Raw genomic sequence first — 15,947 nt, 5'->3', positions numbered from 1 at the left:
CGGGCTCAATCAATGACTCTCTCATCACTGATGTTTCTATCTCTCTCTCTCTCTCCTTTCCTCTCTCTGAAATCAATAAAGATATATTAAAAAAAAAAAAAAAAAAAAAGAACAAAGAAAGACTTCCTAAGTAAGATCTGGAAGGTAAAAAAAAAAAATGGATGGATCTAACTATACCAAATTAAATATTCTGTTCCATAAAGGATTTCAACAAAAACACCTAACGAACAGGTAAAAAACTAAAAGATATTTGCACCATTTAAAATCCAATGAGACTGCCCGGCCATCATGGCTCAGTGGTTGAGCGTCCACTCATGAACCAAGAGGTCGCAGTTTGATTCCCCATCAGGGCACATGCCTGGGTTGCGGGCTCAATCCAAGGTAGGGGGCCTGCAGGATGCAGCTGATCAATGACTCTCTCTCATCATTGATGTTTCTATCTCTCTTTCCCTCTACCTTCCTCTCTCCAAAATAAAAAACAAAAACACATTTTAATTTAAAAATAAATAAAATCCAATGAGATTAACATGTAAAATATACCAAAACAACAACAACAACAAAGCTCCTGTAAATTAGGGCAGAAAAGCAGAGAGGGGGATAAGAAAATCTAAAACAAGAGGAAAAGAACATATAAATGCCAATTTTTCAAAAGAGAAACCCACACAGCTAATAAACATATGATAGGATACTCAACTGCATTAGTAATCAGAGAACTGCAAATAAGAACAGCAACATCACTCAATCTGTTGCATCAGATTGGAAAAAATGATAAGGTCAGAAAATACCAAGTGCCAGCAAGAATGTGGGGATAACAGCTGGCAAGAATGTAAACTAGCACCATTCCAGAAAATCTGGCAGTACTTGATGAAATTATGTATACGCCTGAGAGGGTCCTGTAGGGGAAAGGGGGAACATGAATGGGCATAGGAGATGACCGGCAAAGATACAAAAAAAAAAATGACAGGCTTTTTGAGTACCAATAATGATAGTGGGCCATGAACTTGTTACCAAACTCAAGGGGTTCGCCTCTTGGTGTGCTCTAGCTTAGACTGCTCTATTCAAGAACGAGATGTGGCTGTCCCAAAGTAGTTTTCTTTTACTTGCAGCAAGCAAAAGAGGGTAATTCTGTCCAAAGCTCTGTCCCTCAGAAAGGAAGCTTAGCCGTTGCTCATATACACTATTTAGTCAATTACATTGCAGATGGCTACGTTTATGGGTTGAGTTCCTGTCAAGCTCATCCTGTTTACAGCTGGTCTACAAAATACTGTCCAACGTTTCAACATTTAGCAAAAACAGCATTTAGTAAGAACGGCCCAGACTTGAGAACCTTGTCCTATCTAACAAACTCAGCATGCACTCAAGTCTACACACCTGATTTGGGGGGAGCAGAGGAGGGGGTCCCCAATTTATACATTCCTTCATTGAACCAATATGCATTAAGTACCTCTACACCAGGTACTGTGTTGGGAACACAGTAGCCAAGATCAGGTCCTTGCCCATAGTTTCCATTCTAGCAATGAAACAATGAAAAGTAAACAAAGTTCTGGTAAGAGTGTGATAGCTACTACAACAGATATTAAATGAGTGATTGTGACAGGGAGTAATGGGAAGAGGGGTGCAACTTTTCAGAAGATTGCCAACAAGAGGTTGGCTCTCAGATGGGCAGAGAGAAAATTAACTATGCATTGCCCTATCCCGGTAGCTCAGTTGGTTGGAGCATCATCCTGATACAGCAAGGTTGAGGGTTTGATCTCTGGTCAGGGCACATACAAGAAGCAACCAATGAATGCACAAATAAGTGGAACAACAAATCAACGTTTCTCTCTCTCTCTCAAAATCAATAAAAATTGAGAGGGGAGGGGAGGGGAGGGGAGGGGAGGGGAGGGGAGGGGAGGGGAGGGGAGGGGAGGGGAGGGGAGGGGAGGGGAGGGGAGGGGAGGGGAGGGGAGGGGAGGGGAGGGGAGGGGAGGGGAGGGGAGGGGAGGGGAGGGGAGGGGAGGGGAGGGAAGGGAGAAAGAGAAGAAGAAAGAGAAAGAAAGAAAGAAAGAAAGAAAGAAAGAAAGAAAGAAAGAAAGAAAGAAAGAAAGAAAGAAAGAAAGAAAGAAAGAAAGAAAGAAAGAAAGAAAGAAAGAAAGAAAGAGAAAGAAAGAGCGAAAGAGCGAGGGAGGGAGGGAGGGAGGGAGGGAGGGAGGGAGGGAGGGAGGGAAGGAAGGAAGGAAGGAAGGAAGGAAGGAAGGAAGGAAGGAAGGAAGGAAGGAAGGAAGAAAGAAAGAAAGAAAGAAAGAAAGAAAGAAAGATTAATTAATTAACCAGGCATTCAGCAAGCTGGGCAAAGACATCTCCAAGAAATGCATTCAGGGTCATCAAATACAAAGTCACCATACCACAGGTATGTGTCCTGAAGATGACTTTTAGGTATTTCCTGTAACTAAACTCCCAGGAACAACATTTAAAACTCCTGTTATATAAAGTGTAGACTACAATGATTACTGCATGAATCCAACATATTTTGACCAAAAAATTCATCCTTTTTAGGGGGAAAAAGGAACTAGCCATGTAAAAATTCTCTCTCTCTAAATGTTTCTGGAAAATTACTAGGATCCACCAATTTTTGCTTCATTTGTAAGTAGAAATTGAGTACCCATATATCTCTTCCACCGCACAATGTGAGGAAATGAGGATAAACATTAGTTTCTGTCCTTGAGGAGCCTCCACTTCATACACTCATTGATTTTTATGATTAAAAGCCAACATTTTCTGCATGTTTGCAACCTGCCAGGCACTGTTCTACAAGTTTTTACACACACTTGTCTTCACTTAATACTCACAGCAACATAATACTATATATATTACTTCCACTTTAGAAATGAGAAAACAGGTTAAAAAAAAAACAAAAAACTTGCCTTTAGTCAAAGATTTAGTAAGTGTCAGAGCAGGGATTCAATCCAGATCTTTCCAACTTCAAAGCCTATGTTCTTAACCACTGCACTCATATTCCCCCTGGAATATCCTCAGTGGTTTTCACAGTGTAGTCCCTGAACCAGCAGCATCACTATTACCTTGGAATTTATTAAAAGTGCAAAATTTCAGGGCCCACCCCCAGACCTACTGAATTAGCAACCTAACTTGTAAAGAGCCCTCCAGATGATTGGGAGGCATGATGAAGTCTGAGAACCACTGGTCTAAAGTTTTTATATTCAACTTAATTGTATGCACGTTAAATGATTATCATTTTGAAAATTCCAAAATATAAAATTTTGATCCTATTCAAAATGCCTCTAAATATATCAAAATAGTATTAATTCATTTCCTCATTGCCAAAATTACAGCAACTCCTCCCATAAACTTGACAAAACACCTAATCTGTACCCTGATTAGACCATACAAAAAAAAGAAGTCTACACTGATGGGTCTTACAGGGAACTGAGCTAAATTCAAAACATGGAAAGAGCACAGAGATCCAAACAGAATCTCCACAAGTTAAATCAGAGCCATATTAAGAAGAGGAAAAAACTATTCTGAATATAGCAGAAGCTTGAAAATCTTGATCCATAGTTCCATAATCCTTTTTATCCCTGGTTCAACACCAAATTTTTACATCACTTCAACAAACCTCCACTTGCCAAAAAAAAAAAAAAGTTACAACACTCAGAAATATTTCTTAAGATTCAAATTGCTTTCAGTAAACATATATAGACACTGTCTCTCAAAGAGCTTGTTTTTGTCATGAGTAAAGCTAACCAGATGCTTTTACAACATAAACTACAGCAAAAAGTGCTAAAGTTCTCCCTGTCATTTACCTAGACCAGCCCTTTACAGCATCCTACCTCACCTTCTCTTTTCAAAGCAATATTTAGGCCAAGAGCCTTCTTTCCTCCCCCAACTCAAGTTCTCAATCTCGAGCAGTAGAGTCTATGTATATTCAAGTTTGCCTATTTCTAATAAAGCCTTTTTTTAGGGAGAGGAAGACAAAGTATCAAAAGTAAGTATATCCAAACACCTACCCAGAATGAGAGCCTACCATGTGCTGAAATACTCTTTTAAGCTATTCACTTGCATATTCAAGTCATTTTACAAGGTTCAGTATTCTACTTTTTTTTTAATTAAAAACAAATTTGAAGATTAAATAGGAAACTATCCCAAGTCTGGACCACAGGATAGCTATGAACTTGAGTTAGAATGCTTACTGATGTGATTCAAGTCATCAAGGGTGGAGAATGCACTAGGAAGCCCATACTCAGGCAAGTTTTTAATCTGCTTGGCTACTTACAACCACCCACCCTTCTACGCTCACCTTCATCCAAGGGCTGGCAGCACTGGTGGGAGCTACCTTTCCAGAAGGAATGGCACCTATTTATTTTCCCCTCCCAATCACCAACAAATTCCCTGAGGACCACAGTTGGTTCCAAGGAAGGATTTACCTAAGTTCTTCTCCACACAGAGTTCAGTGGGACCAAAATAAACACATTCCCATTTACATTCTTCTCCTGCCTTTTAAAAGTCCAGTGCTTGCCCTGGCCAGTGTGGCTCAGTGGTCAGAGTGTTGGCCCAAGCACCAAAGGGTCTTGGGATCAATTCCCGGTCAAGGGCACGTACCTGGGTTGCAGGTTCATCCAAAGCCCAATGGAGGCACATGCAGAAGGCAATCAACTGATCTCACATCAATGCTTCTCTCTCTCTCTCTCTCCCTCTCCCCCTCCCTCCATCCCTCTCACTCTCTAAAAACCAATGGAAAAATATCCTCAGGTGAGGATTAACCAAAAAATAAAAAATAAATTAATTAAAAAGTCCAGTGCTTTCTGCAAAAACATCTCTCCAATGTAATCATCCTAACTAGTCCTTATTCTCCACTAACACTGCCACTTCTATCCCTAAAATGGGTACTGCTTTTTATCAAAGCAACAGCTATGTGTTCTCATCTCCCTTCTCTAACAACCTCACCAAGCTATCCTTGGAACAAACAAGCTTGAAGAACAGCTCCTACCATCAGCAGGGTTCCTATGTGAAGCAGGGTGATAATCATGCTCTCCTAAAAGATTAAAAAGATATACATGAGCATTCAAGAAAAAAATAAAATGCCTGATAAGGACCAATAAATCCACATTCTGTTCTGGGTTCTGGACCACAAGGTGCACCAGAAAGGCTTTTTAGTAGAAGTTATTTCTAAAATTACCAACAATTCCTTTCACTTTAAGCTGTTGTTTTCTTCCATCCAAGGAAGCTCATTTAATAAAACTGACTTAAATCACTGATTGCAATTCTCTCTGAATTGCAATTACAACAGAAACAGTTGTAGTACATTTGTACCTTTGCCAGTGAAATGCTACAAGGAAAAAAAAACCTGATTGAAATTTCCAAAAAGCAGCACCCAGTGCACCATCTAGTGGAAGTCAAAAAGGGGAAGTCAAAGAGATCCTATGTTAAGAACCCAAGCAACTACTTTATATAAACAGCCTAAATCTTGCAATTTCCCACACGTCAAGACAGCTATAACCATCAGAAGACAGGACTCATTTTCCATACAAATTCACAGATGATAAAGGTTTCTTAATGGAAATTTTTCCTTGGGTGCTAGAAATTTTAATTTGACAGAAGAGGAAAAATGAAGTAAAGGCACTATTGCAAAAACAAATAAAAAGAATCAGAGCCAGATGACAGGGTGGGATGCCTCATCCTACATAAATAAGTTATGTCAAAACATACATGTTACATGCAGCAGATGCATTTACCATGAAACAAGGGATTATTTCACAATTAGAACAGTTTCATTCAGTTATTCATAAGACATTTCCATGTTCTTGATGACTAATAAATTTAATATAATGTAATAATTCTCGTGAGTTCCCCAAGCCTTGACATCATTCAAAAGGTTCCTCCCAAATAACCACCTAACCCTGCTCTCCATTAACACCTACACTCCCTGCCTTGACTTATTCTAATTAAGGAAGAAATGACTTTTACACTTTCAACCTTTCTCCCAAATTTATAGTAAAAATTTTCCAAACAAAGTCCCTCTAAGTTGTGACCAAAATATATTACACTTCATTTTTATTTGCCTTCTGCAGATTATTTCAATTCAAGTTAACAAACACTGCTGAAATTCACTGATGCAAACATAAGTAAGGTTCTCTAATTTGGAACACTTCCCAAAATTTAAAATAGAGATTTTCACATAGCACCACCCAGTTTTGTTTTGTTTTGTTTTTTGTTTTGTTTTGCCTGTGTGAAAAAATACCTTTCTGGTGTGATTCAGACTATCTTAGCAACCTCAGAGAAAAAAAAATCCACCTAACAGACAATATTTCTTTACTGGGAAATAACCATCTCCATCTTTGACTCATGTACATGTGATCGAATGGGTATGCAGAAGCTTGCTTGATGGTGGGGACCTTGCTGGGTCCTGGATTAAATCCTTTAGAGGGACAAAATCGAGTAGGAGTTAACTAACCTGGGGCAAAAGTCCTTTCATCTCTAGGGCGTTGAGTCTATGTACCTGTAAAATGAGCAGGATAAATACTACCTGCCTCCCGGATGGCAGGAGGATACTAAAATTGACGCGATGCTTTGAGCTTCTCAATTAAAAGACCTAAATGTAAATAGGAGTTGGTAGAAGGGAGTGCACCTGGAAAGGGAGAACACTGCTCCAAGAGTCCACACTGTGCCATTACTGCTAAAACCTGGTGACCTTCACCATCTCTCTTGTGAACAAATGGTGAATGAAAAGGTTACATTAAGCACGTCAAAGAAAAGGTAACAGCGCTTCAAAGTGCTTCTTTATAAGTAAATCAAATCATATAGTTAATTGCCTAGGACTTGTCTGCAAAGTGTTACTGCATGAGTAGCAGGTGCATCCCTAAAACCCAAAGATTGTTTTTAAAGAGGCCTTTTTTAAAACAACTTTGAAAGCTGTTTAAAAATTAGAGAGAAGAAAGAGTAATTCTACTCTCACGCATGAGTGACAGAAACAAGGTCCCACCCCCACAATCCTTTCAAACTTGCAGAGGCATTCCTCCCTTTCGTTGCTATCGCGCCGCTCCCCACTTCAGAGCAGGCAAAGGTGAGTCACCCTACTTCTGTCTACTTGTCACTTGAGCAAAAGCTCTCAAACAAGTTCACGTTAAAAGCTGCTTTTAATTTAAAAAATAAGTAAGCAATGTTAATGTGTAAATCTCACTGCAAAGCGCCTGTCTCCAGAAAGTATGTAATTAACACTACCCAAGTAGAGATACCTTTCTCAATTTTTAAAAAAAAAAGCTTTTAAAATTGAGCAGCTTATCACTCTATCAGTGGGTCCTTCTCCCCAGGGTGCTGACTCTGACTCAATTCCGCGGCTTTTCGCTCCACCTGCACGTCCTCCCGCCCTCCGTCGGGCCCAGCCGCCTCGCCCCGAATCCAGCGAGGTCCCCAAGGGGTCCCGCCCGAGCTGCCGGGGCCCCACGCCCTCCGGTCCCCCCGCCCGGCCCCGCCCCCACCTCCCCGCAAGGTACTGCCGCCGCCCCGCGGGCTTCGGGCGGAGGCGCCTCGAGGCGGGAGGGCGGCTCCGGTGACTCGTCCCGGCCGCCGCCGGCCCCAGCAGCAGGGGAAGCAGATCCCACCGCCCGCCCCGCGCCGGCTGTCCAGTGGGCACTGCAGCCCCGGCGCCCCATTACCTGCTCCGGGCTGCGTGGCCGCGGGAGGCGCGCTCGCCCCGGCCCCTGCAGCGCCGGGCTGGGAGGCGAGCGGGAAGACAGCAGCGCGGCCACCGCAGAGGACAAACAGAAGCCGGCGGGCGCTGCACACACGATCCCAGCCGGAGCCGGGCCCCCACCTCCAGCCCCGCGAGTAACCAACTGAGCCCCTCCCTCGACGAGGCGGGGCCACGGTGGAGGGGGCGGGGCGGGGCGGGGCCTCGCCTCCCGCTGGGCGGGAGCGCCACGGACGCTTTGTATGAGGCGCCTGCTGATAGGTTGCATTAGGGTTGGGCGTCTCAGACTTGAAGACAGCCTCGCCAGAGCAGCCCTCTGATTGGTCGGCAAGAGAAAACAAAGCGGAGCCCTGATTGGTGACAGCTCGGTAGCTCCTCTCCCTACTTTCAAGCATCGGAAGCTCCGCCTCCACTCGCTTAATTCCTAGGTGGCGGCAGAACAGGCTGCGGCCAGGGGACCAGCCGCCTACCTGCCGGGACCTCAGGCACCGGGTTCCTGTGTCAGGTGTGAACTCCCCCTACAGCGACTCTTTGATTTGCGTATGAACTTGGTGAATCACATCTAATCTTTAACATCACTTGGATGTTGAGAAGTCTGGTGAGCATTTTTTAAGTGCTGCATAAGATTCAGAGGGAAATTGTATGCAAGGAAAAGGCATAAAATATTTTCACCTGATAAAATTATACGTGACTTTATTACCTTTTCGTGTTCCATGTAAAGCACGTATTACTTTTATAATTAAAAAACAAAACAGAAAATGAGTAAAAGGCAGAGAATGGTAAAGGCAAATTTTTGAGGATATCCGGGGAACTAACTCCTCCACAATAGAAGAAAATACAGTAATATACGCAACAGCTGAGTACCATCAAAAAATATGTATTGATATCAACCCCTTTCAGTTCTCTTAAGGGACTTTACAAATATGACAGGTTCCCCCACACTCTTTCCTGAGTACCTACCACTTTTCCAACACATGGTGCAGAATGCACTACACTGTAAACAGATCCTCCCTGACAGGAAGAATTTAGAATCCAAAATACCAAATTAATAAAGCTTTAATAAACAAGTCAAAAGTAGACAACAGAAAGAAATTCAGAAGATATAAATTGGAAAGCTCAGCTAAGGCAGAGAATTATAAGAAAGGAATGTGACAGAGCTTCAAGATGTGACTCAGGCTTTGCAAATCGAAGGCAGGAGGGAGGAGGAGGGAGTTGAGATGATTATCAATGACCCACAGTTAAGTAATCTGAGATCCAGACCACATCAGCCAGGCCCCAAGTCAACATATCTTACCTGGGGACCACACTCACTTAACTCTGGCTATCTTACTCTTCTATTTGTTCTTGTCATTCCCATGAGGTTCTGAAACATGCTATTTGAAATGAAGCACTTCCCCCAACAACTCTATATATTTATTAGTTGTAAAAAAAAAAAAAAAAAATAGAGGTTGATAAAACCAAACCTAAGGGAGGAAAGGAATGTTTAGGTAAAAACGAACTTGTAAAGAAGTAAGGACAAGAAACCTGATACAAATCAGCTTTTCTCTCTTTTTCCCTGAGAATAAGATAAAGCTCTTTAAAGGACAGTACCCTCATTACCTAACAAATATTTTGCAGAATGCTTGTAATACATAGACTCCAAAACAATAGTCTGAAAATGTGTTCCAGTGTACTCTGAGCAAGTAACTTAGTGTTGAGGTCTAATTGTGTTTAAATATATATGAAAAAAAAGCCCTGGCCAGTTAGCTCAGTTGGTTAGAGCATTGTCCCATTGGCTAAGGTTTCCGATTTGATACCTAGTCAGGGCACATACAAGAACAGGGGTGGGAGGGAGATTAACCAATTAACATGCATATATACATTGCCCCTGGACATGGACAATAGGGCAATAGGGTGGTGAAGGGCCTGGGGCAGGGCTGGAAACAGGTGGAGGGGGGCAATGAGGGGAAAAAAGAGGGGAACATTTATAATACTCTCAACAATAAAGATTAAAAACAAAAGAAAACCTAAGAATCGCTGAAAACATTAAGATTTACTAAATGAACTTTGTGGGGACTCAAGAGTTTATACTATTTTCTATTATCTTCTGCATATTTTGATATGTTATAATGTTTTAGCAGAGTACATTAAAACTGAATTTGCTGTCTTTTATTATTAATAGAATTTAGTGGAATTAGTAAAATATTTTGTTTATTGGTTTGTATTAAAAGAATTCCAACAACAACAAAAGAATCAATGAATGCATAAATAAGTGGAACAACAAATCGATGTTTCTCTTTCTGTCCCTTCCTCTCTAAAATCAATAAATAGAAAAAGAAAACAAGAGGTGGTAAGTTGAACTTGCACCATTAGCAGAATTATAAGGAAAGAGATCCAGCTCCACTTTGGAGGGCCAATCAGAGGGAATGCTGGGAAATGTCAGTAACTCAGTGCATCCAGCTGACTGTGGCAGATGAATCAAAAGAAGTAGTAACTAAATAAATTTTAAAAAGTAAGTTAAGCCCGGCCGGGCGTGGCTCAGTGGTTGAGCATCGACCTGGGATCCAGGCGATCAGGGTTCGATTCCCGGTCAGGGCACATGCCCAGGTTGTGGGCTCGATCAATGGCTCTCTCATCATTGATGTTTCTATCTCTCTCTCTCCCTCTCCTTTCCTCTCTCTGAAATCAATAAAGATATATTTAAAAATAAATAAATAAATAATAAGTTAAAAATGTAATCTTTAAAATACATGGCACAGTGCTTCAAAGCCACTGAAAAATAATCTCTGCACCTGAATAATAGACTTTAAAAGTTAATTATAAAGATAGAGGTGTTATAGACAGTTAGACAGACTTGAGCAGAGCAAGGACAATGGGCCAGGTACAGAAACTCGCCAGGGTAGAAAGCCCCGATGCCTAGCAAGGGGCAAAACTGGGAAAACAATAACCTTGTCCGCAGGATAACCTTTCCTCTCCTAACATATTGCTGGTCATTCAGTTTGGACCCCCTGACTTTTCTTCCCTAAAGATAACATCTAGGCCTCAGTTATATTTCAGCTGCAGGCCCAGAAAAGCAGCAAAACCAGACAAGTGATGCAGTGGCTGCCTCAGGACCAGCTGCACTGACTAATGACCCCTTGCCCTGTTGCCAACCAATCAATGGAGACCATGACTCTGAAGAGCACACCTGGAAAGCTGATGAATAGTCTATTGAGAGCCTCTCCTGAGAACTCCCCTAAGATTTCCACCTGCAAGAGAGAGATAGGGACCCTCAGAATGAAGGACCCAGCATTTGCTCTCCTCCAGGGAGCACACCTGCACCATTCCCTCCCCTATTTCTTCCTTTGGAAGGGACCCCACGCGACTTGCAACCAGAGGAGTGAGGATGAAAAGGGGCCACATGCTAACCGGACTAGCTCAGGGAGGGCCTGCATAGCAGCCTTGAAAACTCAGAGACCTAAAGTAACCACAAAGGATGGTCTGAAATGAAAACTTTTTAAATTAAAAAGCGGTTTATGGTGGGTAGTCATGTCCCAGGCCGGTATCTTACCTGACAAAGGTCAATCTTTACTTAACTCAGCCTGTCAATTGACTTGTTGCATCTACAATAACATATCGTTGGAGTGTCAAAGTAATTTTCCTTTTTCCGGACCCCACCCCTCAAAGCACAGGCACAGCTCTGCAGAGACCACAAATCCCCTCGTTGTTATTGAGTTAATTGTTGACTGTTAACTATCCTGTCCCCACCTAAGTAAAAGAAGTGTGTGTATATCATTTTACATTTTATCCAATCCCAGAGGCTTTCCCGTTTTGCTTTCTCCCTTCTTCCTAACCTTTTACCAATGGATTTCATGTAAACCACTTACTCTCCCCCTTTGATTGTAATGCATAAAACACTCCCCCCCTTTGATTGTAATGCATAAAACAAGGCACAAAACTGCCATTCTCTGGAGCATCACTTCAATCCGTTGAGATTCTGCTTCCTGCTTCCTGGCACGTGTCGACAGTTTGGCTCAAATAAATCGACAAAAACTCTTCACAGGTTTGAATGTTTCTTATGTTAACAGGAGCAATGAACAGCGGCAGCTCTTCCTGGGCTAACCCTCTAAACTGTCTCCAAGACCCCCTTCTCTCTAACTTCCCAGTGAGCCGAAGCAGCCCGGCCTAGGCTCTCCTGTTGCTTCACCTATGCCCTTCCTTGTTGCTCTGTCCTAAGCATATTTTTGCTGCAGCCAATAAATTCTTACTTACTTTGCTACACTTTGCCTCTTGATTGAAGTCTATAGAATCCAAGGGCAAAAATAAGTCAGTCCTCAGGAAGGCAGGAGCCAGGACGGGAAAAGCCATGAGGGTCTCAGCTGAAGTTTTCTCTGTCTTCAAACCTGCCACTATCTACACTTCCGCTTGATTTTTCTCTGGAAAAGTTTTCCCAGCTCCTAAGTCCATGAGTCAGATCAAAGCTACCTCCCTCCACACACAGAGATTGAATTAACCACATTGATTAAATCCCAAATTCTATAGAAAGAAAATATTTTGGCCCAGCCTGGTCTCCTCTTCCCTTCCCCGTCACTTGTGATCAGGGAGTGATGGGGAGGGGAGTCATCAACATGGCTTTGGAGGCCCATCCCTACTAATGGGCAGAGATTTCCCAGAGAATAGGCACTGGGCAGATTACCAGATAAGGATCATCATGTCCCCTGCATTTTTGTGGGTTTTTTTGCTTGTTTGTTTTTTAAGGGTAGTTAAAAATTATTTAAAGTGAAAAATAAATAAATTAAATTATTTTTCAATTATAATTGACATATAATATTATATTAGTTTCAGGTGTACAACCCAGTGATTAGAAATTATATAACTTACCAAATGATCATCCTGATAAATCTTATACCCATCTGACACCATACAGTTATTACAATATTATTTCCTATGCTGTACTTTACATTCCTGTAACTATTCTGTAACTACCAATTTGTACTTCTTAATCCCTTCACCTTTTCCACTCATCCCCCTAAACCCCTTCCCATCTGGCAACTGTCAAAATGTTCTCAGTGTCTATGAGTTTGGTTCTGTTCTGTCTGTTCTTTTATTTTGTTTTTCAGATTCAATTGTTGATAGGTATGTATTTATTGCCATTTTATTATTTGTATTTTTTATCTTTTTTTTTCTTCTTAAAGTAGATCCTTTAACCCCCTGCGTTTTCTTTTCTTTTCTTTTTTAAATATATCTTTATTGATTACAGAGAGAGGAAAGGAGTGGGAGAGAGAGAAATAGAAACATCAATGATGAGAGTCATTGATCAAGGCCACAACTGGGCATGTGCCCTGACCGGGAATCGAACCCCGATAGCCTGGATCCTAGGTCGACGCTCAACTGCTGAGCCACACCTGGCCGGGCTAATCCCCTGTGTTTTCTTTTGGTTTTTTGGGCTTTTTAAAAATATATCTTTATTGATTTCAGAGAGAGGACAGGAGAGGGAGAGAGAGATAGAAACATCAATGATGAGAGAGTCATTGATCGAGCCCGCAACCCGGGTATGTGCGCTGACAGGAAATCGAACTCTGATCGCCTGGATCCTAGGTCGACTCTCAACTGCTGAGCCAGGCCTGGCGGGGCCCCCCTGCATTTTCAATAGTCCGTCAATTGGGCTCTATTTTCTATTCAGCAAAAGTCTTTGCCTGTCTTTTCACACTAAAATGGAGGCCCAGACGCCAGGCCAAAGCCTTCAATGTTGATTTCCAGCTTTCTTGAAATCTCTCTCTCTACTTCAGTTGGCTTCCAAATGCCAAGTACCTTGTCTTTTCCAGTTTCAAGTTGCCATTCCCATTTAGGTCTTCTACTGATTCTCGACGTCCCTGTCTAAGTGCACTGCTTGACTTCAGTTTATTTAAAGAGCAAAAGCACGTGCCAAGTTGGCAAATGCCAGAAACAATGCTCTTGGCTCCTAGGAGACCAGCATGTAGAACAAGCAGGACAAATGGGATGACAGACACAGAAGGGCCAACCTTTGCTTGCCACTGCACCTTCAATATGTATTCAGTGGGCGATCTGCCCCTGGGCTTGGATGAAAATGTGAGTGGTCCCATAGCTTTTCTGATGGCTCTTAGGTAATAAAAATCCTTTGATTGATTTAAACCACAAAACACAGTTTTAATTCAGATATTTTAATGTGAATGCCAATGATCAACACTTCAAGCTTCATTCAAAGATAGGCCTTCCCTCCACTTCCCCAGCTAGGTTCCAGTGCAGGCAGGCTGTGTTATCCCAGAAAGGGGAAAGGGAGTCTTCTTTCTATCCCCACGGACCCCTCTCCAATTCATAACAAAAAGATATGGGAAAAATCCAAGGATAGCAAGTTATGCGCAACTGGTACTCTCCCAGGAGGGTTTTCTCTGGGCCTGACCAATAACCAAAATGTACACTTCCCCCTTGAATGCTTTATAACAGTCTTAGAAGCCTAAATGTGCAACATCTCACCTGGGCAATGAAATTTGGCCTGACTGCCACTTCCACCCTTGGTTTCTGGTTCCCTGAAGGTCACTTTATACAGATTCTCCTGTTGGAGGGGAGGTGGGAGTGGTCCTTTGGCCTCTCCAGGTGTTCCTCTTGAGCAGGAATTAAATATCTCCAATACAGCTCTCTCTCTACAAATGGCTCTCATCTCATCCGCAGGAAACACTGGTACATACTTTAGGTCCCATGAGTAGTGGAAGTGCAGCTGACTCCCAGAGCACTTGAGTATTCTCTCTCCCTCTCCCCTGCCCTTTCACTCTGAACTGCTGCTTCAAGACAATACCTTCAGCTTCTCCACTTTGAATATCTCAGGTAAAAGTCAGACACTCCAAATACCAGAGAACACCAATCAAGTTTCCCTCATGGTTCTCTTGACATCCCCTCTCCAGTGAAATTACAGAAGAAGATCTTAGATGAGTGGTTAGGTGGGACTCAGCACTGCTTTCCTTAAGAACACTCTTTATAGGTCCTTTACTAAACTCCACTTCCACTGCCCCTTTATGATCCTATTTTGAGTGAGGGTTTAAAAAAAAATTTTAGTTATTGATTTGAGAGAGCTCTTGTTGTTCCACTTATTGGTTGATTCTTGTATGTGCCCTGACTGGGGATCGAACCCACAACTTTGGCATGTTGGGACAACGCTCTAACTATGCTACCCGGCCAGGGCTGAGTGAGGGTTTTTTGTGGGGGTTTTTCAATTACAATTTACAGTCACTTTATTTAGTATTAGTTTCAGGTGTACAGCATAGTGGTTAGACAATCATATACTTTACAAAGTTTCCCCCCTAATATTTCTAGTACCCAGCTGTCACCATAGTTATTACAATATTGTTGACTGTATTTCCTATGTGTACTTTTACATCCCCATGACTATTTTGTAACTACCAATCAGTACTTTTCATCCCTTCACCTTTTTCACCCAGTCCTCCCTTCCCCTCCCCTCTGGCAACCATAAGTCTGTTCTTCAGTGAGGGGTTTTTAAAAGTCACCAAGGGGCGAAGGTATTTCCTTTGAGATTTGCTTCCTGCTCTGACAGTTAACTTTAGAATTTCATACCTATTGAATTTGGTACCTCAATCAAAACTTTACTTTACTTTTATATCTTGTGATACTAATGTGGAGCTGTAAAAACTGCTTTTGTTAATTGACAACAAGGACAAAAGGCTAAGAAAACTCGTTCTCTAAAATCATAGGCTGTCGAAAACTTAGCTGTTTGAGTATCAGTGAGAACACAACACCCACTCTTGCCTGGGTGATGAGAGACTGTAGGTCACTTTGACACAGGGAAGCAGCCTTGATTTCCAGCCCAGCTACAGACCTTCAGATAAAAGATTTGAGGACACAGCATCCTGAATTTCTCTTATTTTTATAGTTTCCAAGGAAATGAGACTGAATCTGCCTTTCAGCCCTGACCTGATGTCAGTAATATCACTAAATGTTAATAAAATATTACTGACAGGCTTGCTCTGCTTTCAGTCTAATCACAAGCCTGTTTCATTCAGGTCTTACCTACATCCCACCACTCCCACACACCCTGTAATAACCCTGTCTCCTCTCTGTTTGGTGAGGCCCTCGGTGGGTCTCCTGGAGCACTCTCCCTTGTTACAAGTTCACAAACAGAACTCACTTAGACTCCAGGCTTGTCTCTGGTGGTGTCTGACTGCTGGATTTTATCATTAATGATCAAGTCTTCCCAGATCAGGTTACCAGCTCCCACTTTCGCACACTCTGTCTTCATGTCTGCCTCCTCCTGACGCACGAGGTCACACAAACA

General features: G+C 42.2%; 1 protein-coding gene across 3 annotated transcripts in view; it reads right to left on the bottom strand.

Moving 5' to 3' along the window:
* MPP7 (MAGUK p55 scaffold protein 7) overlaps window positions 1–7,852 on the bottom strand; it is a 288,719-nt gene extending 280,867 nt beyond the window's left edge. For 2 of the 3 annotated variants that reach the window (XM_081118191.1, XM_081118193.1), the window contains exon 1: window positions 7,650–7,852. The gene's annotated coding sequence lies outside the window, so the exon portion shown is untranslated. The remainder of the gene's footprint in view (window positions 1–7,649) is intronic. The other variant, XM_081118192.1, reaches the window with a different exon arrangement.
* Between the last annotated feature and the right edge of the window lie 8,095 nt (window positions 7,853–15,947).

The sequence above is a fragment of the Miniopterus schreibersii genome (assembly GCF_964146895.1).
Source record: "Miniopterus schreibersii genome assembly, chromosome: 1".
Taxonomy (NCBI): domain Eukaryota; kingdom Metazoa; phylum Chordata; class Mammalia; order Chiroptera; family Miniopteridae; genus Miniopterus; species Miniopterus schreibersii.
This window is presented reverse-complemented; position numbering and strand designations above follow the sequence as displayed.